The following is an 18,267-nucleotide window of genomic DNA, read 5'->3' on the forward strand; positions in this document are numbered from 1 at the left end:
GAGACACAACAAACCACTAAAAATCGGTTACTTCAAGGACAGCTCCGAGCCATGCTGCCCGTAATGTGCTTTCCAATAACCCAGAACCATCGCCATTTGAGACTTCTGTGGTACCAAGAGGGAGCTTATTGGAGTACAAGGTTGTGTTTTATGATGAAAGTTGTTTCAGCCTCGATGCCAGTGATGGCTATACGTTGGTTAGAAGGCGGCCAGCTGGTCGCCAGCAACCAACCTGTCTGTGGGCTAGCCACACTTGACCTACACTTGGAGCTATGGTCTGGGGTGCAATTTTGTACTACAGCAGGAACAGAGTCGAGGTTATCCCACGCACCTTGACTGCAGATTTGTACGTCAGTCTGGTGATTGTACTTGTGCTGTCATTAATGAACAGGCCACGAAGTGTAGCCGCGCGGTCAGAGGCGCCTTGCCATGGTTGGCTCGGCTTCCCCCGTCGAAGGTTCGAGTCCTCCTTCGGGCATGAGTGTGTGTGTGTTTGTGTTTGTGTGTGTGTGTGTGTGTGTGTGTGTGTGTGTGTGTGTGTGTGTGTGTGTGTGTGTTGTTTTTAGCGTTACGTTACTTTAAGTTAGATTAAGTAGGGTACCGATGTCTTCAGCAGTTTGGTCATCACAAATTTCCAAATTTAACAGCATACCAGGGGGTGTTTTCCAACAGGATATCGCTTGCCCATATACCGCTGTTTTAACCCAACATGAACTGCAGAGTCTCGACATGTTGCATTGGCCTGCTCGATGATCAGATCTGTACCCAGTGGAACACACATGGGACATCATCGGACGACAACTTCAGCGTCATCCACGAATAGCATTAACAGTCCCTGTACTGACCGACTACGTGCAGCATGCATGGAACTCTATCTGACAAACTGACATCCGGCACTTAAAAATATTAGTGCTAACAGCAATAGATAAACAGGCAGTGGGTAGGAAAGATTGACCGCCCTTTGTGTAGACTATTGATGCCATTGGGGAGACGCCTGTTAGGATACTTATCTACAATGTTGCTAATTGTCTGAATGTCATCACAGTCACAAGTACTGTCAGTGCAAAAGCCCCATTTTCGCATGTTGTATTTGCACATACCTACTGTCTGTTAAGTCGTATTCACACGTCGTTCGGATGATGAGAGTCTGCAACTTTAACAGCTGGTTCGTCAATAAATTCACGTTTCCGGTTTCCCATGGCTTGCCACTCACGTTTCCTCTCAGCGTCAGGGTTGAATCAAGTGAAGAGCATTTGGACTCCTCCTTCACAAACTGGTCATCTGGATTTGAGGAGTTTCCTAGGCAGATAGAGTAATTCTTCGTGAGGAGGGACTGTCCATTTAAAGATATCCTCTGCAGAACTAGTTGGCATTTCAACTCGTACTATTGTGATGGGTGTTCGCTTTATGTCTATCTCGGCTAGTAGGCTCTTCATACAAGGTTACACGCATTCCTATTTCATTACTCATTATGAAGCCTATTCTGGGTTACCCCTATTTCATTTTGTGTTTATAACCCTGTACTCACCTAACCAGAAGTCCTGTTCTTCCTGCCACCACGCTTCACTAAATTTCTCTACATATAACTTCAGCCTTTCCGTTTCACCTTTTAAATTCTGTAACCTACCTACGCCATTATGGGATCTAGCATTCCATGCTCTGACCCGTAAAATGCCACTTTCATTTTTCCTGATGATAACATACTCTTGAGTACCCACCTCCTGGAGATCGGAACGGGGAAGTATTTTACCTCCGGAATATTTTACCCAAGAGGATTCCGTCGTTGCAGAGCGATATGAGGTGGAACGAGAATGTGAGAACTGTGGTAGGGAAGGCGAATAGTCGACTTTGGTTTACTGGGAGAACTTGAGGAAAGGGTGGTTCACCTGGAAAGGAGATCGCATATAGGACGCTGGTGCGACCTGTTCTTGAGTACTGCTCGAGTGTTTGAGATGCGTGCCAGGTCGGATTGAAGCAAGACATCGAAGCATTTCAGAAGCGGGCTGCTAGATTTGTTACCGGTAGGTTCGAACAACACGTAGCTATTGCGGAGATGTTTCTGGAACTCAAATGTGAATCCCTCGAGGGAAGACGAAACGCTATTGACGTCCCGTCGAATCTGCTTAGTGTATTCATCTCTTGGTCTCCCTCTACGATTTTTACCCTCCACGCTGCCTTCCAATGCTAAATTTGTGATCCCTTGATGCCTCAGAACATGTCCTACCAACCGGTTCCTTCTTCTTGTCAAGTTGTGCCACAAACTCCTCTTCTCCCCAATACTATTCACTACCTCCTCATTAGTTGTGTGATCTACCCATCTAATCTTCAGCATTCTTCTGTAGCACCACATTTCGAAAGCTTCTATTCTCTACTTGTCCAAACTATTTACCGTCCATGTTTCACTTCCATACACGGCTACACTCCATACAAATACTTTCAGAAACGACTTCCTGACACTTAAATCTATACTCGATGTTGACAAATTTCTCTTCTTCAGAAACGCTTTCCTTGCCATTGCCAGTCTACATTTTATATCCTCTCTACTTCGACCATCATCAGTTATTTTGCTCCCCAAATAGCAAAACTCCTTTACTACTTTAAGTGTCTCATTTCCTAATCTAATACCCTCAACATCACCCGACTTAATTCGACTACATTCCATTATCCTCGTTTTGCTTTGTTGATGTTCATCTTACACCCTCCTTTCAAGACACTATCCATTCCGTTCAATTGCTCTTCCAAGTCCTTTGCTGTCTCTGACAGAATTACAATGTCATCGGCGAACCTCAAAGTTTTTATTTCTTCTCCATGGATTTTAATACCTACTCCGAATTTTTCTTTTGTTTCCTTTACTGCTTGCTCAATATACAGATTGAATAACATCGGGGACAGGCTACAACCCTGTCTTACTCCCTTCCCAACCACTGCTTCCCTTTCATGTCCCTCGACTCTTATAACTGCCATCTGGTTTCTGTACAAATTGGGAACACGAAACGCTATTGAGAAAATTTAGATGACCGCCATTTGAAGCTGACTGCCGAACCATCCTGCTGCCGCCAATGTACATTGCGCGTAATGATAAGATTTGAGAAATTAGGGCTCACCGGAGCCATATACACAGTCGTTTTTCCCTTGTGAGTGGAACAGGAGAGGAAATGACAAGTGTCGGTACAAGGTACCGTGGGGCGGTAGGCCTTCGGGAAGAAATAACAGTTGTAGTTTTGTTGTGGGCCGGTCGTTCTACTAGCACGACAAGGTGGTGCTGGTAGATGTTACAAGGCCGTTTCAGTCAGTCATCCGTATAGTTGATCTTGCGGCTACTGAGAAGGCTGCTGCCCCCGTTTAGGGACCAGGTTAGTCTGGCTCCTCCACAAATAGCCCTTTGTTGTGCTGTCACTCGCAGTATGGGAATCTCTATCACTGACACACGCCATTGGAGAGTGAAAGATTCATTCTGGAGACGTAGTAGCATTAAGAGACTGGACACGTACCTGGGAGTAGGAGACGCAAATCTCCGTCCAGCTGCTTTGATTTCAGCTTCCAAGTTTTCATAAATTAGGCAATGTCTGCGACAACTCCGGTGAGAAATGTTCGGCTGAGTTCCTCCCCTAGACTTGTCCAATCGAACTAATATTCCGGATTTACCCACCGTCAGGCCGAGAGCACTCTTAAATTCTGATCTTCCTTCTTACGAAAATTAAAAGATCTCGTTTTTCGACCAGGTCGGGTTTATGCAAAAATTCTCGCATTTTGCACTGAATAATTGGCGTCGTCGGCTACCGTTGTACCGTGACACCGTAACTCCCTACCGAAACCACATAGTCCTCACGTGGCGCAGCCTGTGCTGCTAATTGGATGAACAAGAGACACGTGCGGTCTGTCCGGCGCACACACCGCGGCGGTTGACCACAGGCTTCTGTGGTCCTCCTCGGTCGCTCCTGTGGTAATTGCTCCTGCCTGGAGGACCCGTTGCTGCCTATAAGGGACGGGCAGCCAGTACTGAACAATGGACAATACTGTACCAGAACTGTTTCTGAGCTCTACAGCTAGTAACAACATCTGTCGCGCCGCCTGCAGTGTCAGTTGTGGAGGAGGAGGAGGAGGAGGAGGAGGAGGAGATTAGTGTTTAACGTCCCGTCGACAACGAGGTCATTAGAGACGGAGCGCAAGCTCGGGTGAGGGAAGGAAATCGGCCGTGCCCTTTCAAAGGAACCATCCCGGCATTTGCCTGAAGCGATTTAGGGAAATCACGGAAAACCTAAATCAGGATGGCCGGACACGGGATTGAACCTTCGTCCTCCCGAATGCGAGTCCAGTGTGCTAACCACTGCGCCACCTCGCTCGGTAGTGTCAGTTGTGAAGGAACACGACCACTCTAGCCCACTTGAGTACCAACAACATTGCGTTTACCTGTTCCTAATTACTTCTTCGGTACACGAACTTAACATTGGAATTTTGTGCTTTGTTTGCAACTACGTTATATTAGACGCTTTTTATATGTTTAGTTAAAGACACTGTATATAAATATAAAAATAGTTACAAATTGAGGTTCGAAATTGCCAGATGAAATTTTAATAAATCAGGATGTCGAACAAAAGTGTGGTCAAGCACCCACTTTATTAAATGTGTACATTGATGACCTAGCTGTGAAGTGGAAAGATGAAATACAGGTAGCGATTAAAATAAGATCTAACATACCATGAAACACTCCTTACATGCTGATGACCAGATAACTATACAGGAAACAGAAGAATTTACAAAGATCAGTGTACAGATTGAGCCAAAATGCGATGTATTACGACTTAATTGTATTACCGACTAATACAAAGATAATGGCATTCACAGGAAGGAATCCACTCATATCAAAAATAATAATAAATGAGAAAATTTTTTGAACAGGTATCCCACTTCAGTCATCTAGAATGTGACATTAGTCTTAACTAAAAAAAAAAAAAAAAAGACATTGAGAGAAGGTTCATAAATATCAAGATATCTGCGAGACACTGGAAGAACTGAGGGAAGAAAATCAAGAAAGGAAAAACAAATGAAAGCTTTAAAATTAAATCTGTACCTACTCTTGTATACTTGCATATGGTTCCGAATCGCGGACAGTAAAAAAAGAAAAAACATCACGTATACAAGCGGAAGAGATGAAGTTGATGAGATATGTAAGGGGCTGTAATAAAATGGATTAAATAAGAAATTAAACGATAAGAATTAAAAATTTTTTACGTAATGACAAGACAGAAGAGAAAAGATTGAGACGGAAGGATCATGTTGACAGAATGACTGATAATAGACTGACACAAAAGTAATGAATTATCTGCCGACTAGAAAGAGAGAACGAGGTAGACCGCGTAGGAACTGGTTGTAGGGATGACAAAGACCAGAACAGATGACTACAGCACCTATATTTGGAAATAGATGATGATGATGATTTTATCTTTAAATAAAATCGATCTTATTCTTTGTATTCTAAGCTGTGACAATGTCTGCCCCAATTAATAATAATGCCAATGTTAAATTAACACAGTGCTACGTTCTTGTTGTATCGGACAAAGCAGTTTCGGATCGTAACGGACGAAACAGTTTAATAAATAATGTTCTTTCCTTAAGGGACAAAGATAGAGAAGATAGGAAAAGTCGTATAAAAAGCCAGATATCGTGGAATGACAATCCGGGAATCAAGTCAAAATATTCAGTTTCAAGATGTGTAACGGGTGATACACTTTAAAATCTACTGGAAAACAAAGAGGTGGCCGTGAAATCTGTGTTCGAAAATAATACGTCTTTTTACCCACAAGATTCAGTTTTGAACAGGAATCATTAATCTACGACTGTGTTATAAATTTAGATAGCCAGCTTATGACTTAGTGTGAAATTTAGTTCTTAAGACCTAGTGTACAAATATTTGACCAACTGGAAATACGGTTCACTAAGACAAAAATGGAATCGGGTTAAGACTTTTAGTATTATTTTGTGGATGGCAGCTCCCTGAGGACTCCTGATTACACGAGTCTGCAACGAAGAGCAGATTCATCTAGCGGAAATCGACGGACTCTTTGACAAACAAGGTGACCTGACGCTCCATTTCAAGTTTAGAAACATAAATGATCCAATTAAATCATATATGCAATAAAATAACTTTTTTACACATTAAAGTTTTATGTTTGACACAACTTTCAAAAAAATTAAACGGTCAAATTGCAATGGATTAAAAAAGTGGTAAGCCGGCAGGGATGGCCGAGTGGTTCTAGGCACTACAGTCTGTAACCGTGCGACCTCTACGGTCGCAGGTTCGAATCCTGGTTCAGGCATGGGTGTGTGTGATGTCCATAGGTTAGTTAGGTTTAAGTAGTTCTAAGTTCTAGGGGACTGATGACTTCAGAAGTTAAGTCCCATAGTGCTCAGAGCCATTTTGAAAAAAGTGGTAAGAAATCGACGTATGTGTATTCTTAAGAAATACAGCTTTATAATTTTATTGAGTAATTTCCGTAGCGTAGTTCAGAATGAAGAATGTTCAAATTCAACGTTCAAAAATATGATATCGAAAAAGCTTACACGTCCGAACTAAACGACCATCCCCCACAACTGATCGCAACTTGTGTATACTTTTAAATACTTCTGTTCGACATCTTGAGTCCTATGTTTAGAATAACATAATAAAATTTTACATTTAGTTGGAAATATCTAGCGCGAAGTACAAAATTTAAAAATACTGGAGAATTTCATTAAATTTATTTTAAATATTCAGAGAATTTCAAGTTCTTTTTATCTATGTATAACCAATAGCACCCTGGCGTCATGCCATGTGTTAATCAGCAGAATCCCTAGCATTCGAAACCCCAGAAGTGTTTTCAAATCTTGATAAAATATACACTGGACTCGCAATCGGGAGACGAGAGGTCATATCCGCATCCGGCCATCCCGATTCCGGTTTTCCGTAGGATAATTTCCCTAAATCGTTACAGACAAATGCCGGGATGGTTCCTCTAAAATGGCATGACCGATTTCCTTCCCCTTCCTTGAAACAAGTCGAGCTTGTGCTCCGTCTCTAATGGCATCGCTAACTGACGGCCATAAACCTGAGTACAAGCATGACATCGGCGTACAAGATTCTGACGCAATCTGACGAACATCCCTGATGTGTTTCGAATCACATCACAGGCATGAACAGTACTGGCAACTAAATCCATCTTCGTGTCCTTTGGGGTCTCATTCACAAGTGACGTTAGACATCGACATGGGAAATAATCAAGGTGATTCAGGACAGATGACCTCGCAGGCCATGGAATAGGACTTGCCCTTCCAATGCAGCGACCAGAAAATACAACATTGAGATGGTTGCGGACATCCACACTGAAGGGAGGCGGTGCGCCGCTATACTGAAGGGGTCTTTCGTTGATTCATAGCTCATTCTATCAGGGTAAATGCATGTACCATACAATAGAGCCACCTTATGGACAAATAAAGTAACCAAAACCTGCATCATGACATCCTAGCAATCAGGCTCGTCCTCCTTGTTTCCTTACAGCACAGTGAGTGTAAACTTGTACATATTTTAGCTGTAAATAATCTGGAAAACAGTAATCCTAGACAAAGTTGTAGGCAAGTTTACTTCCATATCTCCTTAAGCTGAAGTCTCCGACCCGAGGTTCCCTAACAAAAATTGTTCAGCGACCATTCTCTACGCCGTGTTACATTTTTGCACGTTCTTACGGGAACACACTGTACACGTGGCCGGCTTTCGGGGCGGTCCAGTAGCGACTTGTAGTTACGAGCGCTGCAACATCGCAGCTGGCACTCTTTACCACTCGACGTATGGGTCCGCGAGTCATATTAGACCCACTCAATTTTCCAAATGAATGAAAGCGTACTAAATCTCACAGAGGAAAGTAACTCATTAGGTTCTTTCCTCCATTACTTTCATTAGTATTCAGTCTAAAAACAAGATGCATCAAAAAAGAGTTATGCAAATTGTTCACAAGTTTATATTCATATGGATATCGACGGAAGGTACAAAATTGTAAACTTTGGAGGCCGGTGGACGAATATGTGACGCTGCAGAGCAATTTCACCTAGCAGCTGGCAAAGATAATAAACAGGTGATATGTCGACACCAGAACATAAAGTCTTTGCGAATTTCGTTCCGCGTCTGAGTTGGACAGTAACTGTGCCACGCAGACAGGCGCGTGAACAATATACAGACATGTGAGCATTTGAGAGAGGTCGTGTAGTTTAGCTCAAAGAACCCGGTTGGAGTAATCGTTCGACATTTGGACAGGAGCGCTGCTACTGTTCTATGATGCTGGCAGAAATAAGTGAACCTTGGCCGAACACAGCATCAAGAATAACACAGTTGACCTAAAAAGACAACAGAACGAGAGTACGGAACAATCATCAGACAGGTACTAAGAGCCCTGAATTCATCATTATCATCGATAATGAGTTATTGAACGCAGTTTTCCGAAATTCCTTCACCAGGGAAGACGAATGGAATATTCCAGAATTTGAAACACGAACAGCTGCTAGCATGAGTTTATTAGAAGTAGATACCTTAGGGGTTGCGAAGCAACTCCAATCGCTTGACACGGGCAAGTCTTCAGATCCAGATTGTACACCGATTAGGTTCCTTTCAGATTATGCTGATACAATAGCTCCCTACTTAGCAATCATATACAACCGCTCGTTCACCGATAGATCTGTACCTACAGATTGGAAAATTACGCAGCTCACACCAGTGTTTAAGAAGGGTAGTAGGAGTAATTCATCGAACTACAGACCTATATCATTGACGTCGGTTTGCAGTAGGGTTTTGAAGCATATACTAAATTCAAACATTATGAATCACCTCGAAGGGAACGATCTATTGATACGCAATGAGCATGGTTTCAGAAAACGACGTTCTTGTGCACGAAGAAATGGCCGCTATCGACAGGGGATCTCAAGTTGATTCCGACCTTTTAGATTTCCGGAAAGCTTTTGACACCGTTCCTCACAAGCGACTTCTAATCAAGCTGCGGGCCTATGGGGTATCGTCTCAGTTGTGCGACTGGATTCGTGATTTCCGGTCAGGAAGGTCGCAGTTCGTAGTAATAGAAGGCAAATCATCGAGTAAAACTGAAGTGATATCAGGTGTTCCCCAGGGAAGCGTCCTGGGACCTCTGCTGTTCCTGATCTATATAAATGACCTGGGTGACAATCTGAGCAATTCTCTTAGGCTGTTCGCAGATGATGCTGTAATTTACCGTCTAGTAAGATCATGCGAAGACCAGTATCAGTTGCAAAGCGATTTAGAAAAGATTGCTGTATGGTGTGGCAGGTGGCAGATGACGCTAAATAACGAAAAGTGTGGGGTGATCCACATCAGTTCCGAAAGAAATCCGTTGAAAACCGATTACTCGATAAATAGTACAACTCTCAAGGCTGCCAATTCAACTAAGTACCTGGGTGTTAAACTTACGAACAACTTCAGTTGGAAAAACCACATAGATAATATTGTGGGGAAGGCGAGCCAAAGGTTGCGTTTCATTGGCAGGACACTTAGAAGATGCAAGAAGTCCACTAAAGAGACAGCTTACACTACACTCGTTCGTCCTCTGTTAGAATATTGCTGCGCCGTGTGGGATCCTTACCAGGTGGGATTGACGGAGGACATCGAAAGGGTGCAAAAAAGGGCAGCTCGTTTTGTATTATCACGTAACAGGGGAGAGAGTGTGGCAGATATGATACGCGAGTTGGGATGAAAGTCATTAAAGCAAAGACGTTTTTCGTCGCGGCGAGATCTGTTTACGATATTTTAGTCACCAACTTTCTCTTCCGAATGCGAAAATATTTTGTTGAGCCCAGCCTACATAGGTAGGAATGATCATCAAAATAAAATAAGATAAATCAGAGCTCGAAAAGAAAGGTTTAGGTGTTCGTTTTTCCCGCGCGCTGTTCGGGAGTGGAATGGTAGAGAGATAGTATGATTGTGGTTCGATGAACCCTCTGCCAAGCACTTAAATGTGAATTGCAGAGTAATCAGGTAGATGTAGATACGACATGCAACTTGAGCTTCAGTGACCACAAGGAGCATTAACAGCTTGAACTCTGTGCACCAACTAGCCCACTTACAATGGTGTTGGGCGCATTCGTCCTGGAATCCTATTGATTGGAGTAGAATTCTCTTCAGCGGTGAGTCCTGCTTCGAACTACGTCCCGATGACCAGCGAAGAAGTGTCTTGGGACTCTCTGGACAGCGGTGGGATATCAACCTGACTATCGCCCGCCAAACGTACCGACAACCAGGAAAGATGGTCTGCCACGAGGTGCCATTTAATTTTATAGTAAAAGCCTTTTGGTCGTCATTGGCACGGTACGCCGGCGGTATTCTACACCCAGTTTTGTTGTTCTTCATAGCAAGTCATTCTGCGCTTACATTTCAGCAAGATAAAGAACGCCCGAACACGGCAGGAGTGTCTGCCACATGTCTTCATGCTTGCGAAACCCTACATTGGCCAGCAAGTTCGTCGCATCTCTCCCCAGTTGAGAACGGTTGGGGCATTATGGGCAGGACTCTGCAGTTATCTCGGGATTTAGACGATGAAACACAACAGTTGGACAGAATCTGATACGATATCCCTTCGAAGGATAGCCAACAACTCTATCAATCAATGCCAAGCCGAATGACTGCTTGTGTACGGGTCAGAGGTGGACCAACGCCTCATTGACTTGTTGAAGCTTTGTCTCTTGAATAAATCACCGATTTTATATTACTAAGATGGTATCTGTTCTTTCGGACATGTCCGAAAGAACAGCTACCATCTGTGACCATGCAGCTCGTTAGAATGAAATTACAATGAAATGAACACCCTTAGCTGCTTACAGGTGTTGACATACGTCAACGGGGTCAGACGAAAATGTGTGCCCCGACCGGGACTCGACCCCAAGATCTCCTGCTTACATGGCAGACGCTCTATCCATCTGAGCCACCGAGGACACAGAGGACAGCGCGACTGCAGGGATTTATCTCTGGCACGCCGCCCGCGAAACCCACATTCTCAACGTATTGTCCCGCATTACATTCGTAGTGGCCCCGCCCATTATATTCATTACTTGCGGCGCGTTGCCGATTCCCGTAAGAGTTCGGGCACTGTTTGTGCATTCGCATAGAAGAAGAAGATGGTCAAGTGGCCGGTGAGCCTTAACTATATATATACTAAGATGGTATCTGTTCTTTCGGACACACCCGGTCGCGGCACACATTTTCATATGTCCCCGTTGACGTATGTCAACGCCTGTAAGCAGCTAAGGGTGTTCGTTTCATTGTAATTTCACCGATTTTGTCTGAAATTGTAATCAGTTGTTTGTCCGTCCATGTAGGTCACATCTACCGATTTCTGGCCAATTTAGATAATTCCTTCATGGTGCGTCTTTTTTCCTACTTTCTGTCTTAGAGTGTATTATGAAAATAAGTAGTTCTTAACCTGAAGGGATAAGAAAGTACAGAGACTATTTTACAGTGTTCGCTATGTATCGAGGTAACGCGTGGCAGACCAGTACGGGGCTTCCCCTTCGATACAGCCTTTCCGCGCGCTTTTTAGCTCACGCAAGCTCTACTTATGCCAAGACTGCTCCATAAAATTCTAGTTACTCTCTGATTTTCTGCGCAAATGACACAGCAATATAATTTCGGCCTACGTTGACTATCGAACCCTGCTGCCAGTAGCGTCTCAGTGCCTTCTGTATGCAACAGGCGGGCGAATGACTGCCCAACGTCATTTCTTGTTCTCTCTTTTCCTTGAATTTAATTACAAATAAATTGTTTAATCAGATCACCGTGTGGGTGGAGTGTTTTCTTCTCTTTAAATTCGGCAAAGTCTTTCGTTGTTGTCTTCAGTCCTGAGACTGGTTTGATGCAGCTCTCCATGGTACTCTATGCTGTGCAAGCTTCTTCATCTCCCAGTACTTACTGCAACCTACATCCTTCTGAATCTGCTTAGTGTGTTCATCTCTTCGTCTCCCTCTACGATTTTTACCCTCCACGCTGCCTTCCAATGCTAAATTTGTGACCCCTTGATGCCTCAGAACATGTCCTACCAACCGGTTCCTTCTTCTTGTCAAGTTGTGCCACAAACCCCTCTTCTCCCCAATTCTATTCAATACCTCCTCATTAGTTATGTCATCTACCCATCTAATCTTCAGCATTCTTCTGTAGCACCACATTTCGAAAGCTTCTATTTTCTTCTTGTCCAAACTATTTACCGTCCATGTTTCACTTCCATACACGGCTACACTCCATACAAATACTTTCAGAAACGACTTCCTGACACTTAAATCTATACTCGATGTTAACAAATTTCTCTTCTTCAGAAACGCTTTCCTTGCCATTGCCAGTGTACATTTTATATCCTCTCTACTTCGACCATCATCAGTTATTTTTCTCTCCAAATGTCAAAACTCCTTTACTACTTTAAGTGTCTCATTTCCTAATCTTATTCCCTTAGCATTACCCGACTTAATTCGACTACATTCCATAATCCTCGTTTTGCTTTTGTTGATGTTCATCTTATACCCTCCTTTCAAGACACTATCCATTCCGTTCAATTGCTCTTCCAAGCCCTTTGCTGTCTCTGACAGAATTACAATGTCATCGGCGAACCTCAAAGTTTTTATTTCTTCTCCATGGATTTTAATACCTACTCCGGATTTTTCTTTTGTTTCCTTTACTGCTTGCTCAATATACAGACTGAATAACATCGGGGACAGGCTACAACCCTGTCTTACTCCCTTCCCAACCACTGCTTCCCTTTCATGTCCCTCGACTCTTATAACTGCCATCTGGTTTCTGTACAAATTGTGAATAGCCTTTCGCTCCCGGTATTTTACCCCTGCCACCTTTAGAATTTGAAAGAGAGTATTCGAGTCAACACAAAGTCTGTTACGTTATTATTTTTATTACCAAAATTGAGACTTTAGGTAAATTATAAACAGAGATGGAGACATTGATGCGGTAGTACGTAACATTGTTGTTATATTAAAAACTAGCAGCGGGAAGACAATCGTTCTGGTAAATATCATGTTTGGTCACCATCACTCGGAAACGAAGATTTCCGGATACATGTTGTAATTAACTTTCATTACTGCCTACATATGGGGGATACATATCTGAAATTATACTCTCTGTTCTCGAAACACGCCGTATGCTTCCTTATCGCCTTACGTGCCTTCAGGGCACAAGCGGCGTTCAATTTCGCGGTGGGCTCATCAGTGCATGACGTCAGTGGGGACTTCCCCCAGGACTGTTGACACCAGAAAGCTCCGGACGCCGGCGGAGGTGTGGCCGCGTGGCGTGAGCGCGTGTTGAGTAGAGAGAGAGCCGACGCCCGCACGCAGGCGTGGAGTGGCGCCAGCGCAGCAGCTGCTGGCACGAGTAATTGGATGGACGGCCGCCGGCGGCGCTGTGGGCAGCCGCGGCGACGCGCCGGCGCTGGGCGGCGCACCGCCGTTCACGCGCCATTAAGCTGGCGCCAAATTGGCGGCGTGGCAGCTGGCATTCCTGTGATAGCACTCCGGCCAGCTGGTCCGTACGTCAGCGCTGATATTCCGGCCGGAAAACTGCCCGCCCGCCGGAGTGGCCTTCCTTTCCTTCCGGTTCCTCCTGACACTTCACGCCAAACTCAGTTTACACCGCATTGCCCGTCTTTCATCTCTGCCCCCTGCGTGGAGGCCCGGCAGCCGAATCTCCCTCCACTCCATATAAGCTTTTCTTGTGTGGCACAATTTTGGCGTAAGGGCGGTATATGGGAAATAGTAGCACTGGAAATTTCATTATACAGTTCACTTGCATCAAGCTAGGCTACGCATGGTAGATCTGAACTACAGGCACAGTCGTTGTTAGGGAGTCCCCGTGTAAAATTGCACACACGCAAGACTTTGTGTGAACTACATCATACAATGAATCGCGAGGGTAGTAGCCACGGCGACAGCCTAAATCATAAATAGTTTTGCCTGACATAACATAACATTAAAAAACAATTCTGTGAAGTTTTATAAAGAACATGAAGCTGCTGGTGGTTCCATTAATATGGAAGACTGGAATGTGTTACTTATGTGCCATAGCGTCATGCAGCTTTTTGTCTCCTTCACTGTCTCAAAATACCGGGTGATCAAAAAGTCTGTATAAATTTGAAAACTTAATAAACCACGGAATAATGTAGATAGAGAGATAAAAATTGACACACATGCTTGGAATGACATGAGGTTTTAATAGAACAAAAACAGTTCACAAAATTTCCTATATATGGCGCTGGACAGCGAAACGTCAATGACTGCGCATGACAATCGTGTATAAAAGGAGCTGTAATGAGAGAAAGAATCAGATGCGCCAGCAGTCGCAGCATGTTGACGTTACCTGAAAAGGTGCTTTTAGTGAAGCTGTATTATCAGAATGGGGAAAGTGCTACTTCAGCGTTACGATCCTATCGCCATAGGAAGGGAATTCTAACGGGTAAAGGTCCGTTGACAACTGCAGCTGTGACGAGAATGATTTCGAAGTTCGAAGCCACGGGTTGTTTAAACGATAGACCCCGTAGTGGCCGACCGAAAACAGGGCGCAATGCTGCTGAGACAGTTCAGGAAGAAATGGAGACTGTAGTGGGTTCGTCTACGCACGGGGAAGGCAGCGCTCGTGCAGTTGTATGTCGCACCGGCATTCCATACACTACTGTTTGGTTGGCACTTAGACGTACTCTCCGATGCTATCCGTACAAAATCCATCGGCAACTTGAACTGTTACATGGCGATTTAGTGAAGCGGAGGGCATTTGCTGTGTGGGCGTTTCAAAAGATGGCGGAAGATGACGATTGGTTGAGTAACGTGTTTTGGACCGATGAAGCTCATTCCAGGTTCCGAGGGTCTGTCAACGCCCACAACTGCAGAATTTGGTCTACCGAAAATCCTAGAACTCCATTGCACGACGAGAAAGTCATAGTATGGGTTGGATTTACCACATCTACCGTTATCGGGCCTTTTCTCTTCGAGGAAATGCGTGATTCCGGTTTTGTAACTGCTACCGTGACGAGTGAGAGGTACGCCGATATGTTACAGAATCGCATCATCCCCAGCCTGGCTGATAAACACCTTCTGGAACATAAGATGTTTATGCAGGATGGCGCTCCACCCCATATTGCTAGACGCGAGAAAGATCTCTTGCGCGCGTCGTTTGGTGATGATCGTGAGCTCTGTCGCCACTTTCGTCATGCTTGGCCTCCCAGGTCCCCAGACCTCAGTCCGTGCGATTATTGGCTTTGGGGTTACCTGAAGTCGCAAGTGTATCGTGATCGACCGACATCTCTAGGAATGCTGAAAGACAACATCCGACGCCAATGCCTCACCAAAACTCCGAACATGGTTTACAGTGCTGTTCACAACATTATTCCTCGAATACAGTTATTGTTGAGGAATGATGGTGGACATATTGGGCATTTCCTGTAAAGAACATCATCTTTGCTTTGTCTTACTTTGTTATGCTAATTATTGCTTTCTGGTCAGATGAAGCGCCATCTGTCGGACATTTTTTGAACTTCTGTATTTTTTTTTTTTTTTGTTCTAATAAAACCCTATGTCGTTCCAAGCATGTGTGTCAATTTGTACCACTCTATCTACATTATTCCGTGATTTATTCAGTTTTCAAATTTATACTGACTTTTTGATCACCCGGTACATACTTTTTTTTCAGAAGTATCTAACGGATAAATTTGCTAAAACCTTCATTATCTACTTCAAGTGACAAAAATAAACTTGAAAATAGCACACTTTATCACGCAGAAATACCGTTAGAATGCAAAGACTTCCTAAAAACTGATAGTAATGACGTATGTTTCGTATCATTATTGTTCGTGAAACCATTTCCATTGGAACAGATAAACGGAGCGGGGGGGGGGGGGATGATAGTTGTACAAAGTAGTCTCCATCACACACGGTAAGGTGACGTGCGGACAACAGATTTAGACGTTAAGTTTATTTATTGTAGTCAGTGCGACCGCATATAAAGTATTGCTCTTACAACATTGAGATGGAAACTTTATCAAAGTACAATGACGTGTTTCGCAATCGTAACCTCTCAGGCTAGTAACTATTTCATTTATTAAATGAATGAAGTGAAAACTTATCTTGTGCCTAACGAAGATAGTTTAAAACTAACCTTGCGTGATTTCTCAATATTTAGTCAGTTTTGTTTTGTTTCACTGATCGGAGGTTCTAAATCTACAGCTGCAACCGTATTTTCACCTCTTACAGTGCTCTAAATGTAGTAATTATTGGTTAAACAGGAAATGAAATGAAGCTTTTTTTAAATTTATGCTGTGTCGAACGTCTCTGGAATAAAGGATGACGACTTCTTATTACTACAGAGACTTTCTACAAAGAATATTGACGACAGTGATTCATTGCTTTTTTGCAACTGCGACCAAAACATCTTGCAATCTACAACTACATCTACATGCATACTCCGCAAGCAACCTGACGGTGTGTGGCGGAGGGTACTCTGAGTACCTCTATCGGTTCTCCCTTCTATTCCAGTCTCGTATTGTTCGTGGAAAGAAAGGTTGTCGGTATGCCTCTCTGTGGGCTCTAATCTCTCTGATTTTATCCTCATGGTCTCTTCGCGAGATATACGTAGGAGGGAGCAATATACTGCTTGGCTGTATGTTCTCGAAACTTCAACAAAAGCCCGTATCGAGCTACTGAGCGTCTCTCCTGCAACGTCTTCCACTGGAGTTTATCATGTCCGTAAAGCTTTCGCGATTACTAAATGATCCTGTAACGAAGCGCGCTGCTCTCCGTTGGATCTTTTCTATCTCTTCTATCAACCCTATCTGGTACGGATCCCACACTGGTGAGCAATATTCAAGCACTGGGCGAACAAGCGTACTGTAACCTACTTCCTTTGTTTTCGGATTGCATTTCCTTAGGATTCTTCCAATGAATCTCAGTCTGGCATCTGCTTTACCGACGATCAACTTTATATGATCATTCCATTCTAAATCACTCCAAATGCGCACTCCCAGATAATTTATGGAATTAACTGCTTCCAGTTGCTGACCTGCTATATTGTAGCTAAATGATAAAGGATCTTTCTTTCTACGTACTCGCAGCACATTACACTTGTCTACATTGAGATTCAGTTGCCATTCCCTGCAACATTCGTCAATTCGTTGCAGATCCTCCTGCATTTTAGTACAATTTTCCATTGTTACAACCTCTCGATATACCACAGCATTATCCGCAAAAAGCTCATTTATGTATATTGTGAATAGCAATTTCTTATATTGTTATTTAGAATCAAACTAGTAAACCTCTGATTATTTAAGGAATTGATGTCCCATATATAAAAGTGCTTCAAACGTCTGATTACTTTGCAAATTAGTAAATGTATTAATCATTTGATATTCAACATATAAGCGAAAAGAAGTTTCGAAATGATTTGAAATTACGCTTAAAATTTTCTGGAAGCCACTAAGTCCTGCTCTTATTACGAATAACTGGATTAATATAGCCTGGGTGAGTTCCTCTCCGTTTTAAGCAAAAGCAAGTTTTTCACGTGTCTCAGTGTTCGTGACATCTGGACAATGCCTGCGAAATGTGTTGTGAATGAAGTTAGTATCAAATGAAATTATTAATAAATTAATGCCAGACGCTTAACTTTTACTGAGCGTCACTTTAAACAGAGGCAAGTTTTTAACACATCTAAAAGTCGATGTCGTCATATCTCCTTAACTTTGTGTCGTACAAAAATATAATTTTTCAGCTACATTTAGTGATGTATATGGATACTGCCTACAAATTATTGCGACTGGTAGTAAATTAAAACTTCGTGTCTGATGCTGAAGTTTTATTAGACGAAAATGTTGTTAGCGATTAAGTCTTTTCCAGTCATCATTTTGAGGGTAGTACCAGCACGAAAGGGTTTAGTAAAGGTTTGAGTTGATGTGCAGAGTTTGTTGGAAGTCGCTTACTGCTCTCATTCTCATTTGCTTTTTGACTATTACGTCACGCAGTCACTAAATATAATAAAACTCGTGGCTTAATAATCCTCTACTGTGCAAAAGTTAACGGACGAAGTTATCTTCCGCATGAGTTGTCACTACCAAGTAATACAGCTTGATGAAATGTGGACTATACATAGAAAAAATACAACAGTATGGTACGCAAGGTAACTACAAGGAACGCGCAGTGGAACGATACTTTTACTCAGAGACAATAAAAACATGAAGGCTCATCGAT

The 18,267-nt window shown here is 43.2% G+C and overlaps 1 protein-coding gene across 1 annotated transcript in view; it reads right to left on the reverse strand.

Moving 5' to 3' along the window:
* LOC126088408 (uncharacterized) overlaps positions 1–18,267 on the reverse strand; it is a 1,096,577-nt gene that overhangs the window by 765,761 nt on the left and 312,549 nt on the right. The gene's annotated exons all lie outside the window — the stretch shown is intronic.

This window comes from Schistocerca cancellata, chromosome 6 (assembly GCF_023864275.1).
Source record: "Schistocerca cancellata isolate TAMUIC-IGC-003103 chromosome 6, iqSchCanc2.1, whole genome shotgun sequence".
Lineage (NCBI taxonomy): Eukaryota > Metazoa > Arthropoda > Insecta > Orthoptera > Acrididae > Schistocerca > Schistocerca cancellata.